Genomic DNA, 12,294 nt, shown 5'->3' with positions numbered 1-12,294 from the left:
TGTAATCCAGAAACCAGAAGAAGATCCTTGTTTATTTTTTTTCTCCATTCTCATTCCAAACTTTTTCCACCTTTCAAAGAAGGTGGAAATGATTTGATCTCTCAAATAGAACTGCATAGGTATACTGCATTGAATGTTGAAAAGAGGGAAATATACAGAGATGGAGGTAAGGACCTATAAAGAGACAACGTAGTCATCTATCTAAGGCTCCTGGCAACAGCCATAGTAACTGTATGGCCCCACATTCTTTCACCAGCTCCCAGTTTTGCTACATACACATTTTTTTCTCAGCAAAAGCTATTATACAAAAGCTGTATATACTGCACACTCTTATCTTTATTTCTGGCCACCATACACATTGCCTTTCTACCTATCAAATTCACTTCTGCTTTGGGTCCTCCCTCTCAATAACATTCCTCCTAACTCTGCAGGCCATATCAGTATCAGTATCTCATTTCTTTGTATCATCTTGTTAACACTTTATCAGATGTTAGAGGCAAGATAAGATTTAAAAGTCACCCTCAAGTACAAAGTTAAAAAGAAAGACAAACATGGAAAGCACGAGAAATAAAACTTTGGGATTTCTGAGACTTCATTGGACTGTTGTCTTGGCTACAGGCTCTGGGCTTTCAGTTTAGTTTGAGTGCCTTTTAATGCTTTCATGGTACCATTCATTTCTTAGATGGATGGAGAATATTATTACAACCTTATATTCCTCTTCCTGGTAAAAGAACAAAGAAAATGTGTCAAATCTCAGCAGCTAGAAGGTCACTTGCAGGGTAGATGCTGAAGAATGTCCTATCCTTATGTGGACCCTGACTATTCCCCAGCCTATATCGGGCCCTCAAGGGTGTATCAAAAAGTGCTTACTCTGTCCTCAAAGGAAGATGGGTTTTCTATTCTTTCCTTTATGGAAGATCCATGAGAGTGCATAGAATCCCAGTGCACCCTTTGCTGACTTGAAAGAAGAAGATCAATCTGGTTTGTAAGAAAAGATTCTGTGGATTTTAATTTCAATTCGATCCTGTGCAATGTTTCCCTTCATTTTCGACTACTTTCCTTATCTCTAGCTAAAGGAGAGTAATTCTAAAATTCCTTTGGCATAACTGCAAACTTTGAGCGGAGCCTGAGAAGTCATCCTTGATCCCAGAACCATCCTCCTGAGGACTGTGAGGACACATTGAGAATGCAATAAATTGTAAACTCAGATGCTGGAAAAGCTGCTCCAAGGGGGGGTTGGCTGAAGTTTGTTCTTTGTTATTGTGCAACAGTAAGTTTAGGGGACTAGGTGTTCAATTCTGCAATTCAGTGAATTAGCTCCGTCTGGATTCTGTGGATGCTGATTCCACTTCATTTTCTGTCCTTGCTTCTCTTGATGGATACCAGTTGAAGATTTGAACTTTGATCTTGTTTGCCTGTCTACTTTGTGATGCATAATGGCTTACATATGTTAAGTAGACTATTTATGATAAAAACACCTGGTTCTTCTAAAGAATTCTAGGAGGAATGACTCATTTTCTCCCTTGATTAGAGTGCATTGCATTACTTTTTAATTGTTGTTTCTGTCTAGCAGAAGTTCTATTTTGACAAATCCTGTATCAGGAAATGCTTCATAGGCTTCAATCTTGCATCTGCTTCTCTTGCTACCTGGGGAAATATGCATCAGGACAGATGTGATAGCCATCTCAAATAACCAATACTCACAACGTAAGGGAAAACTAATTACAGATGAAAATTCTCAAAAGAATAGAAATTCTCCAAGGAAAGGAAAATGAGAAGTAACATATTAATTCCTCAAGCAGATGCATTTAAAACCCTCTCAGAATAGTGAAAAACAGAGCAAACATCTGGGAGATTTCAGCTGTGAAGTAAAATTACAATTATTGGTTACAGAGACTTTTCTTGCCCCTTGCTTGTAAACAGTCAAATAAGTTCACGGAAAAGTATTTAAATAGGAGGAATCATCAAATCCCAAACTAAATATCCCTTCTTAGGATAAAAGAGTAACTTTTGGAAAGAAATTCAGGAAACTACTGGGAGTGAGGAACAACCCATGTTTTCAAAAGTTCAACTTTAGAATCTCATAAATCAGCCCCCAACTACTTCATTGACCTCATAGCCAGCCATCCTCCGGCATGGGCCCCTCCTGCTGTCTGAATACCCTGGGGCTTCTGACTGGCTGGACCTACAGCCTCCTGTGTTCCTTGTCCATATTAAACATGGCTTTCTCCCTCACGTTCTGCAGATGTCAGCTAAAATATCACTTCCTCATCTTTTTCCAGAAGAATTTTTTCATCATAACTCTTACTATATCCTGACTTGTATGAGTGTGCGCTCATTGCTGATCTTACCATTTCTGGAATACTAGCTCCTTGAGGGCAAGGGCTTTGTTGTGTTCAGTGTTAAATTCCAGGGACTTGAGACTGTGTGGTGGACATGAAGATGAACCACCAAGATCCTTCTATCTGGACAGAGAAGCTCTTGCCGCATTTCCTGCAGTCCTTGGCCCCAGGATTTCCTCAGCTGCAGAAAGCCCCCTGGCCAAGGTCACACCCTTTTGTGGGTGCTCCTTGGACAAGGACTGACTGAGGCATAGGTGTACAGTTGAAGCCATTTGGATTCAACATAGGAAAACTCTGATGAGCCATTTCAGCTCCAGAGTTTCCCAGAGTGGTGCAGGGAGGGTGGGGGGACAGAGGCTACTGGACCTCATTATAACCCAGTATCTCCCTTGATTGATCTTACATTTCCTCTCCCTTTCCACAGGTACTGATTCCAAGGACATATGAAACTACTTCCTGGCAAACCCAGAGGGTGAAAAACGGGAGAATTTTTTCCTCTTTATAATTTACTGCTCTATTTTATAAGACATTATCTTCCTCCAAATATAAATTCCTTTACTTGGCAGGTACTTGGGGAGAGTCTAGTATGTTCCTGAGACTGTTTAGGGTTCTGATGTGATGAAAATTAAAATATCAACTTTTTTGGTGGTGCTGGGGATTGAACCCAGAGCCTTGTGCAAGCAAGGCAAGCACTGTACCAACTGAGCTATATCCCCAGCCCCCAACTTTTTTCCTAAATCTTATATTCTAAAATAAATTAGCAAATAGGTAAACAAAAGAAAGATAATCCGTGGACAGGATGAGAGATGTGAGGAAAATAAACTACATAGTGGCCTGAGATGGGGATTGATTGGCTGCTCTAAACAGGATGGTCCCAAGGGGCTTTAAAGCAAGGACTTTTTAAGTTGAGATTAAATGGTGAGAGGATCCAGCCATGCCTAAGTCTTGGAAGGGGTAGTCCATGTATGTTTATCAAGTGTAGATTATTCACAGGCATTGGAGTACATAATAGGATTTTAAAGACTGGTTTTATGCAACTTTTGCCTCTAAGAAAAAAACATTTCTTACAGTAATAAATAATTGGAATGTTTACTGTAAGGGAATCTAGGTATTGTAATTATCCCCCTGACAGGACTGTTTACAAAATTTGATGCTTTTACTGAGCACTTACTATGTGCCAGATCTTCTTTTAAACAATTTTCATATACTAATAGACATCCTATAAGGGAAGGTATTATTATTATTATTATTATTATTATCATCATCATCATCATCATCATCATCATCATCATCATCTAATAGTTTCTAAAACCAAGGCACAGAGTAGGTAATCTTCCAGCATCACAGTTAGCAAGGATGAGAGGTAGAAATTAAACCCCAACAGTCTAATGTCATATCTCACACTCTTGACCTATTATATTGTATTGAAACTTCTCCTTACAATTCTTAGATTTCCCTTCCTACAAGGACTTCATAAGGTTTATGTGTGTGTGTGTGTGTGTGTGTGTATACATATGTGATAATCTCTTCATTTTGCAGCAATAAATATTTCTCTATGCCCATATTCAGTTAAACTATTTTGTAAAATGAAAAGCAATATAGTCTTCATTAAAGTAATTTATAACTTAAGCATTGTTTTTATTAGTCATCTTAGGAACTTGAAAGCACTATAATCAGTTATTTCTGAGGATACAATGGAGATTGTCCCAGATTTTCTTCCAAAACTAATACTTGGGAAAGGAGCAAAAATTAAACAGTACTTTCTGATATAAAACTGAAGCACAAAAGAACATAAAATTAATCACTTTAAAATTTAAAATGCACAACAAATAGTGAAAGAATGTACAAATGTTCACTCAATCCACAGAGAATTTAAAAGTTTTCATGGCCCTGGTTCATGGCTCTCCAATGTCAAAGTAACTGGTATAATTTTCCACTGAATGAGACACTGTAACCTTTGCAACTTAACAGTACTTTTTAGATTTTCAACCTCATTCATCACTGATAGCATCATAAGGCAATTTCATACTAAAGTTTACTCTCATAAGAGGATATTTGTGCTTTTTTCCTTATGTTTGCCTAAAATTTGTTGTTAATGAAGAGATAACCTCAAGCTTCAACTGTATCTAATTTTTAAAAAGTAGAAAGAAAAAAGGAAGTAATAAAACTAGAAAGTTGGGATATTTATAAAAGAATTTGTATACAATATTTATAAATTGTTGGATACTGAGAGCATTTCTATTTATCCTACAGCAACTTATACAGTGCATATAATTTTAGAAATGTGGAGAGTGATGCTTAGAGAGTTGTGAAGTACATTGTTTTGGGTCACATGGCTATTAAGTTACAGATGATTCAAGCCCAAGCTGCTCTGAATTCCAAATGAATACTCTTTACCATTTCTTTTTCCCCAGCTACTATTCATGCTTATTGGAGAGATCTTATCCAGTAGGGTCTTCCCAGTTGTCATAATCCATCTCTGTATCTCTGAAAAATTGTCTGTATAGCACTAAACAACTAAGAGATTTTAATGTCCAAGGACTTGAACCATTCTTTCTGTGTAGGTCTTTTAGAAATCAACTTTCACTGAGTTAGTTATGTTTCATGGAAGGATTTAACTAGTAATTTCTTACATTGCTTATGCATTTCTATGTTTTTGTTTTGGTGTAGCCCATCTCTTAATTGTGAATGTGTTTTTGACCTATTGTTCTACAAGAAAAAAAATATTCTACCAACCTTTCAGCTTTATTGAGATACAACTTAATTGGCATATAATTCACTCCTTTAAAGATTATATCTCACTAACTTTTAGTGTATTCACAGAACTGAGCATCCATCAGCCCATCAGCACAATAAATTTTAGAACAATTTCATTAACCCAAAAAATACCCTGTACTCCTTAGCTGACCTCTTCTAACTCCCTAACTTTCCCCAACCTTATGGTCAAACAGCCATGAGTTTGCTTTCTGTCCTCATAGATTTGGCCATTATAATTGGAATAATGTGTGTGTGTGTGTGTGTGGTGACTGGTTTCTTTAATTTAGCATAATGTTCTCAAAGTTCATCTAGGTGATAATGTATGCCAGTCTTTCTTTTTTTATGAATAACATGCCTCTGTATGTATATACCACATTTGATTTATCCTTTCATTAGTTGATGAATATTTGTTTGTTTGGGTTTTTTTGGCTTTTATAAATAATGCTGCTATGAATGTTTTGTATAAATTAAAGTGTCATTTTAATTAATTTCTCTTGTGGTTATATGCCTAGGAGTGAAGTTTAAAAACCATAAAGTAACTCTATATTTAGCTATTTGAAAAACTGCCAGATAATCTTCCAAAGTTGCTGCCTCATTTTCTATTTCCACCAGCAAGCAGCAGTGTAGGACAGGTCTGATTTCTCCACATCCTGGTCAACACTCATTATCTTTTTTATTTTGGCCATCTCAATGGGTGTGAAGTGGCATATCATGGTGGTTTTGATTTGCATTTATTTTCTTAACATAGCTTCTAAAAATAGTAAAAGTACTTATTAAAGAAGTTCAAAATATCTACAAAGAATATGCAGCAACTAAGGATTAGAAACTAAAGGAAAGAAAAAAAATCACAGTGGAAAATACACATATATTTCCAAACCTGCTTTTAAAAAATTAGAATGGGAAACTCTGTGAAGTTTAAAATTAATATTTAAAATACACTCATGACAAAATAAAAAAAAATATAATAAACTGTGTGATGATAATGCTGGTTCTCTGAATAAATGATATGATAACCATTCTTGAGTTTGCGTAAGACATTTTACCAGAGTGAACACAAGGAATACTGCCAGATTATGATAAGTATTTGCACATACACTTTAGGTAAATATATTTCTGAAGACCGATATTTTATACACCCATGTTTTTGACAAAACAGCTCTATTACTCAATTTCCCATTCATCTCTACTGGGTCTTCCTCCTGTTTGTGAGACAGTGTGTGTTAATGTACTTGTGGTCAATGTTAGATGCATTGATTGCAAAACTGAGAGGTGTATTAAGCAGATGACCCCTTTGTCAAGGAGCATTTAAAGTGAAAGACAAGAAAAAATCGTAAAGAAAAGGGGCTGGGATCTTGGGAAAGTGTTTATCAAGGATCATTTGACCCAACTATTGTCTTCTTTTCTTTCCTAAAATCCTAGAGGCTTATAACTGATGTGTCCATATATCCTGATTTTCTCCTGCAGTCCTGATTTATGCCTATTGTCTTGATGTCATTATTAAAACTTTTCCCATTTACTCTCAAAAAGTGTCTGGAAAGATATGAAATAATATTTCCATCCTATTTATAAAAGACCTTCTGTTGTGATGAGAAATATGTGAAACAGAGCCTTTGAAAAGGGGAAATGTCAGGACTCGGGAAAGTCTTCAAGCCCAACTCTTTTAGGTGGGAAAATTAAGGAATTAGGGAGATAAAAACTTAAGCTGATGTCCCATCCTGAAAGGCATCACATCCATATCCCCTGCATGGGTTTCCTTAGCACGCCTCTGCTTTCTCTTTATCCCAAATATACTTGGAAACACAGGTGTGTCCTCATGAAGAGTAACATGGGCATGGCATTTTGCAGCACAATTTTGATCAGGTCACTGGATTCTATGGATTGAAAATTGACTTACTTCCAAGCTCTACTTGGCAGGATTGAAGAAGCTGCTGATTAATATCTGCCTATCCTTGTGGAGATCTGTTCAGAGGCAGGTGGACCGTGGATTGGACTTTAAGCAACTGGAGTGGCTATGTAGCTATATCAGGGACTGTTCTTGTCCTGAGGGATAAGAACAGGTTAGAAAGATGATTAATTAGGAGAGCGTGCTGGTAGGTAGGATAGCCCCCCCCCCCCTCAAATCCATGTGAATTAAAATGAATCAAAGATTCACAGGCCTGGTTTATGATCATAGTTACGTGCAGGTTCTTACTGGTGATGTTAAATAACTTTTAAGATTTTCTTCAAAACATGAGAAAATATATGAAGCAAGTACAGAATATGGTTTTCAGAATTCTGATGTCTACTTAGCTAATTGGGTAGATCTGCTAATTAGGTAGGTCTCATTATATGGCCCACAAAAATAATTGATGCACATATTTGAACTTCACTTTGAATTATTTCATGAAGTGCATTTTCTAACTTGAGGAATAACCCTGGACAATAATAGAGAATTTGTTTAGTAAAGGAGTTATTTCATAAGGGAAAGGAAGTATATTTAGATTCCTGTCTTTCATTATCAGAGAATTTTCACACATATGAATTTAAACTAGACTTCTCAGTAGATTTGACCTTGAATTCACCTTTTAGGGACGATAGAATAAAATAGGGGAAATAAGATTTTTCTTTCTACCTTAATTTTAAACTGAAGCAATCGTGACCTACAGAAATGGACAGGTGGTATTATTATTCTCCATAGAATGACATAGGTACACTCTTCAATAAGAATTTCACTAAAGGATCAGGATTTTCTGTAACATTTTCTAAATTTTCATTCATAATTAAAAGAAAACAACTTTAGGTTTCAATAGTGGAAACACTTTTCTGTTCATATATCAGTTGAGTTTAAAAATGTACTTACATAGAAAACCATGTGTGTAAACAAAGCCGTGGTGCTTCTCTTTGTCTATAAAGCATTTTGCACTTCAAATTCCCTTCCTACCTATCTATGCTTAAAATGAAAACAGTAAATTATTAGGCTGAAGTTTGTAGACCTTCTCACAATGAATCAATGAATATTCCTCATTAGTTGTACAATTGTATCTATAAAGGTGTATAGGCTTCTGTCTCATTTCCTCTTTCTTCTTCTCTTCTATACTTACATATACACTCACACATGCTTTCCAAATCTTCTGATCAAAACAATGGAAAAAGAGGGAGTCATCAAATCAGATCCTGGAAACAGAAGATGCTGAGTGTGAATTATTTTGAAATCCTATTCAAACCCCAATATACATGCATAGAGAACAAGTATCTGTGTGTTCTGTTGAATGGCCCTGTGGGTTGGGGATTTGCTCCAGTTTTGCAGTCAACATTTCTAAGCTCTGTCATGATCCTGTGCCAAGAGGACATCTGTGTGACAACTTGCAGTGTGCCCTCAGCTTGAGTACCTGTCTTTAGTTTCAAAACCACTTTCAATGCCATGTACCTCCTGCAAGGCACTGTAACCCTTATGAAAGCACATTTCCCCAGTGCTTTTGTTATTATTACAATTGGCATCGTGGTTCTGGTGGATTTTGGTTTTCAGAAGACTCTAGTTTGACTCAGTGGAAGGTACTGGGGATATGGGAAGCAGAGAATGTGGCCTTCTGAAACCCTATATGCTTGCATGGTCTCAAATTATGGTTAAACCTGGGTTTTCAGTGTTTTAAATTTCTTCTAAATTTAAAAGATGGGAAATATGATAAAATTGAATATTATGCTTGGAAATATTTCTCTAACATGATTCATTTTGTTCTTGGTTAACCCCGAATTCCTCAATTTGGTGTATATTTTCTAATATGACAATATATGTTACATAAAGTTGCAAAGACCTAAAAACAACAACAGCAACAACAACAAAATAAAAATCCTGGGCCTATTAGAATAAATAGCTTAACAATTTATTATTTTAAATGAGAAGGTACAGTAGCCTTTTACCAATATTCCATTCCACAAATATTTGTTAATCTACTTACAGAAAAAAGGCCCAGTACTAAAATGCTATAATGATACAACTATGAACCTACTTGAATGTAATACTTAGATGTTATCTACTATTCAGACAAATAAGTCATGTCTTGGATACAAATAGAAACTAAACATGGCTTAATGTTTTTTTTTAAATTTTTGATAATTAAAATATAGGAACATATTGATGAGTAGACTACTTTGCTCAGCCTGATTGCATTAATTTGATGATTATATAATATGGTTATACTTGTTTAAGTTTTCATGCTGTAAGCTGGTATAGACATGATGCCTCATAAAGCAGAATAAATCCATTTTATAGCTGTTGCTTTTGTGGGGGACAAAGCTGGCTTCCATAGCAATCATAAATAGTTGCAATCCTCTGTTGCTAAATAGGAAAGAGCAAAATCGCATTAACTTATTATTTTCTCTTTCATTCTTTTTTCTTAAGCCTGATATGAGCATTTTCTTTCCCCCCAAACTTTCGATTAGCAGTTTTCCAACTTGCTGTGCTATATGAATTTCATACTTTTTTCATTAATCATCTCTGTCACTTTTTCCCCAATGGTTGGATAACTTTGAAGATTGATTTCAATCTCCTAAGTGTTAAATTCCTTCCATTCCCAGGGTTCAGTTCACAATGGTACTCACTGAAAAATACTATGTCAAAATTTGGGGCACATTGATCCATCTTTTCCGTTCTCAATTGCTTCATCTGTTAAAAAATCAAGAAAATCAAATCAGATGATATCTATATTCCCTATGGCTTTGAGTAAGCATGACACAGAACTGCCTGTCAACCTGTAAGAAATATCAACGTAGAATTTGCTATCACATCAATATTTACTTCTGAGATATAGCAGATAGTGTAAGTTAGTCAGTAGATGGCACTGTTTATTATGGTATTATTATGGTTAAAGAAGCATCACATAGAATGCCAGTTTCCTCACCTGATCAGGATGGGGGTAGGGGAAGAGGGCAGCTTATTTTTGCAGAGGAGAACACATGGATTTCTGGGGTTAAACTGACCTTGAGAAAAAATGCAGTTCATTTTCCTGACTCTTCAAAAGAAAAATTCTATTTTAGATGTTTTTCAGGGAACTATATTTTTAACACACTTCATTTGCCTCTTTCAAATTTGAAACACTTATGAAATCCTCTATCCAAATCACATCTTTTCTTCATGTTCTTGTATTTAGTCCTGAGTGAAATTCAGAAAAATTCTTTTCATTCTTTCCCTGAAAAATCCCTCTTGGTTTTTAGGGAGCATTATTATTTTACACAAGCATTTTTTCTTCCCTGGGACCTAAGAAAGACATTAGATAATGCCTTTCTGAATTCTAATGTGCCATTCATGTCACACTCTAATCTAGTAACTATAAATATGGTTAGTTATTAAGTAACAAAGATATGCAAATGCATACATACAGTACACAACAAATGCAACCATTTTCATTAGCCAAAAGCACATCGCCTCATTTGGGGGAAATGATAGGGCAAAATGAACAAAATGTAGTTAGTAACTATTATGTATAGGCCATTGCTTTCAACTACTATCTCTTCACCTTTCTCCTAATTTCTTTTTTCTATTCATGAACTTGAATTATCATCAAGAAAATATTTAGAATAGTTCAGAGAGTCAACCCTACTGAACCACAGAGATCACTTCTTTTCTTTAATATTTTCAAGGAAACATTAAGCTTCTTACAATTTTGTCTCTGTCTACTATATTTTAAGTCTCTTCAGCACATCAAATATATTTTCTGTGTCATGGATCCCAAGAGTCTTATACAGTGCTAGCTTAGTAAAGACACATGAGTACTTAGTGAATATTGGTTGGATAAATTAATTTCAGGTAAGTAAAATCAGTTGTTCAGGAGAATTATCAGGAGATTTCAAAACACAATTTGATTGCTTTCAGGTCAACATTTGATTCCCCTGAACTAAGTTTACTTACATTGTATTTTTCAGTCAGTAGTTTTCTTTGTGTTATGAACAAAAAGTGAAAAGGAGAATAAAGAGAAGCCACTAGAACAATTAATCATATATAAAGACATGTGCTTAGTTATCTTTTCTTACTTTCTGATGATGATTATTATCATTATTGGTAGTGCTGGGCATTGAACCCAGGGTCTTGTGCATGCTAGTCAAGCACTCTACCAGCTGAGCTATATCCCCAGCCACTTTCTGATTATTATAACCATATTCCTTACATGATATTATTCTATACAGATTTTCCCAGAAAAAAATATTATAAGGATTTCCATTGTATTCTATTACAATTATAATCTTACTTATTGCTTTAAATTATTTGAAAAATATGGTTTATTCTTTTGTTTCATTTTGTCTGAGAAGTTTATATTATTTGTACCTTTGGCTATTTGAAAGTGTTTCTTAAACTTTACTCATAATCATTAACTCTAGAATGGTATATGCATTGTAATTTTATTCTATGCACTTCCTATGAGTATCTTGCTAAAGGGCCCTCTGTAGGAAAACTAATATTTAATTTAAAAATGCTCTTACTACTTGAAGAAATCACTTGGTGTTCTGCTATACCACTTGTTACCTATGAATATAGTTAAAATAAGAAGACATATAGCCTTTTTGAAGACAATATAAAGATGACAATAAGTACCGGAAAAGATGTTGGAAACCACTAGCATTAGGGAGATGCAATCTGAGACCATCTTGAGGCATCATCACACTTAATAGATTAACCAAAGATAACCAAAGTGGTAATACCAGATACAGATGAGGATGCATGCCACAGTCTGGCTGGGCACAAATGCCGCAGTCTGGCTGGGCACACAATCACGAGCCACCACACAGCTTGTAGATTCAAACAGCAATTCTTTATTCCCGAACTCACACCAGCCGTCTACAATCACGTTCTGGGGAAATCCACGTTCTCTTCCCAAATCCACGTTCTCTGCCCAAATTCACCTCCACTGGGCTTCTATCTCCAAAATATATTGTCTGAATCCCGTGAGAACTCAAGGGGAACTCAGGCAGCAGGATACGCCCTATTCCCAGCAGGAATAATCTTAAACCTTAAACCTGGAACCTAAACTGGGAACGCCCTAAACAAGATTATCTTAAAACCGGGAACACCCTAATCTGCCTTGGTCCTTGAGCAAGGTCATGTACATTCAATGTCACTGCAACATGGGGTACGCTGGCAAGGAAATTGTCATACTTACTTGGCTAATGGCTCCCAGCATCTCCCCCCTTCTGATTAATTAAACAACAAGCAATGTGGCTTAAG

The 12,294-nt window shown here is 35.8% G+C and overlaps 1 long non-coding RNA gene across 1 annotated transcript; it reads right to left on the bottom strand.

Moving 5' to 3' along the window:
- Positions 1-329: 329 nt before the first annotated feature.
- LOC131425034 (uncharacterized) lies at positions 330-8,377 on the bottom strand. The gene is made up of 3 exons (XR_009228838.1): positions 8,180-8,377; positions 6,994-7,139; positions 330-1,647 (listed from the first exon to the last, which is right to left on the bottom strand). It is a non-coding gene; the product is annotated as an uncharacterized LOC131425034 (long non-coding RNA).
- Positions 8,378-12,294: the final 3,917 nt, after the last annotated feature.

Source organism: Marmota monax, unplaced genomic scaffold (genome assembly GCF_021218885.2).
Source record: "Marmota monax isolate L192 unplaced genomic scaffold, Marmota_monax_Labrador192_F-V1.1 WCK01_AAM20220418_F8-fsc00140, whole genome shotgun sequence".
Lineage (NCBI taxonomy): Eukaryota > Metazoa > Chordata > Mammalia > Rodentia > Sciuridae > Marmota > Marmota monax.
This window is presented reverse-complemented; position numbering and strand designations above follow the sequence as displayed.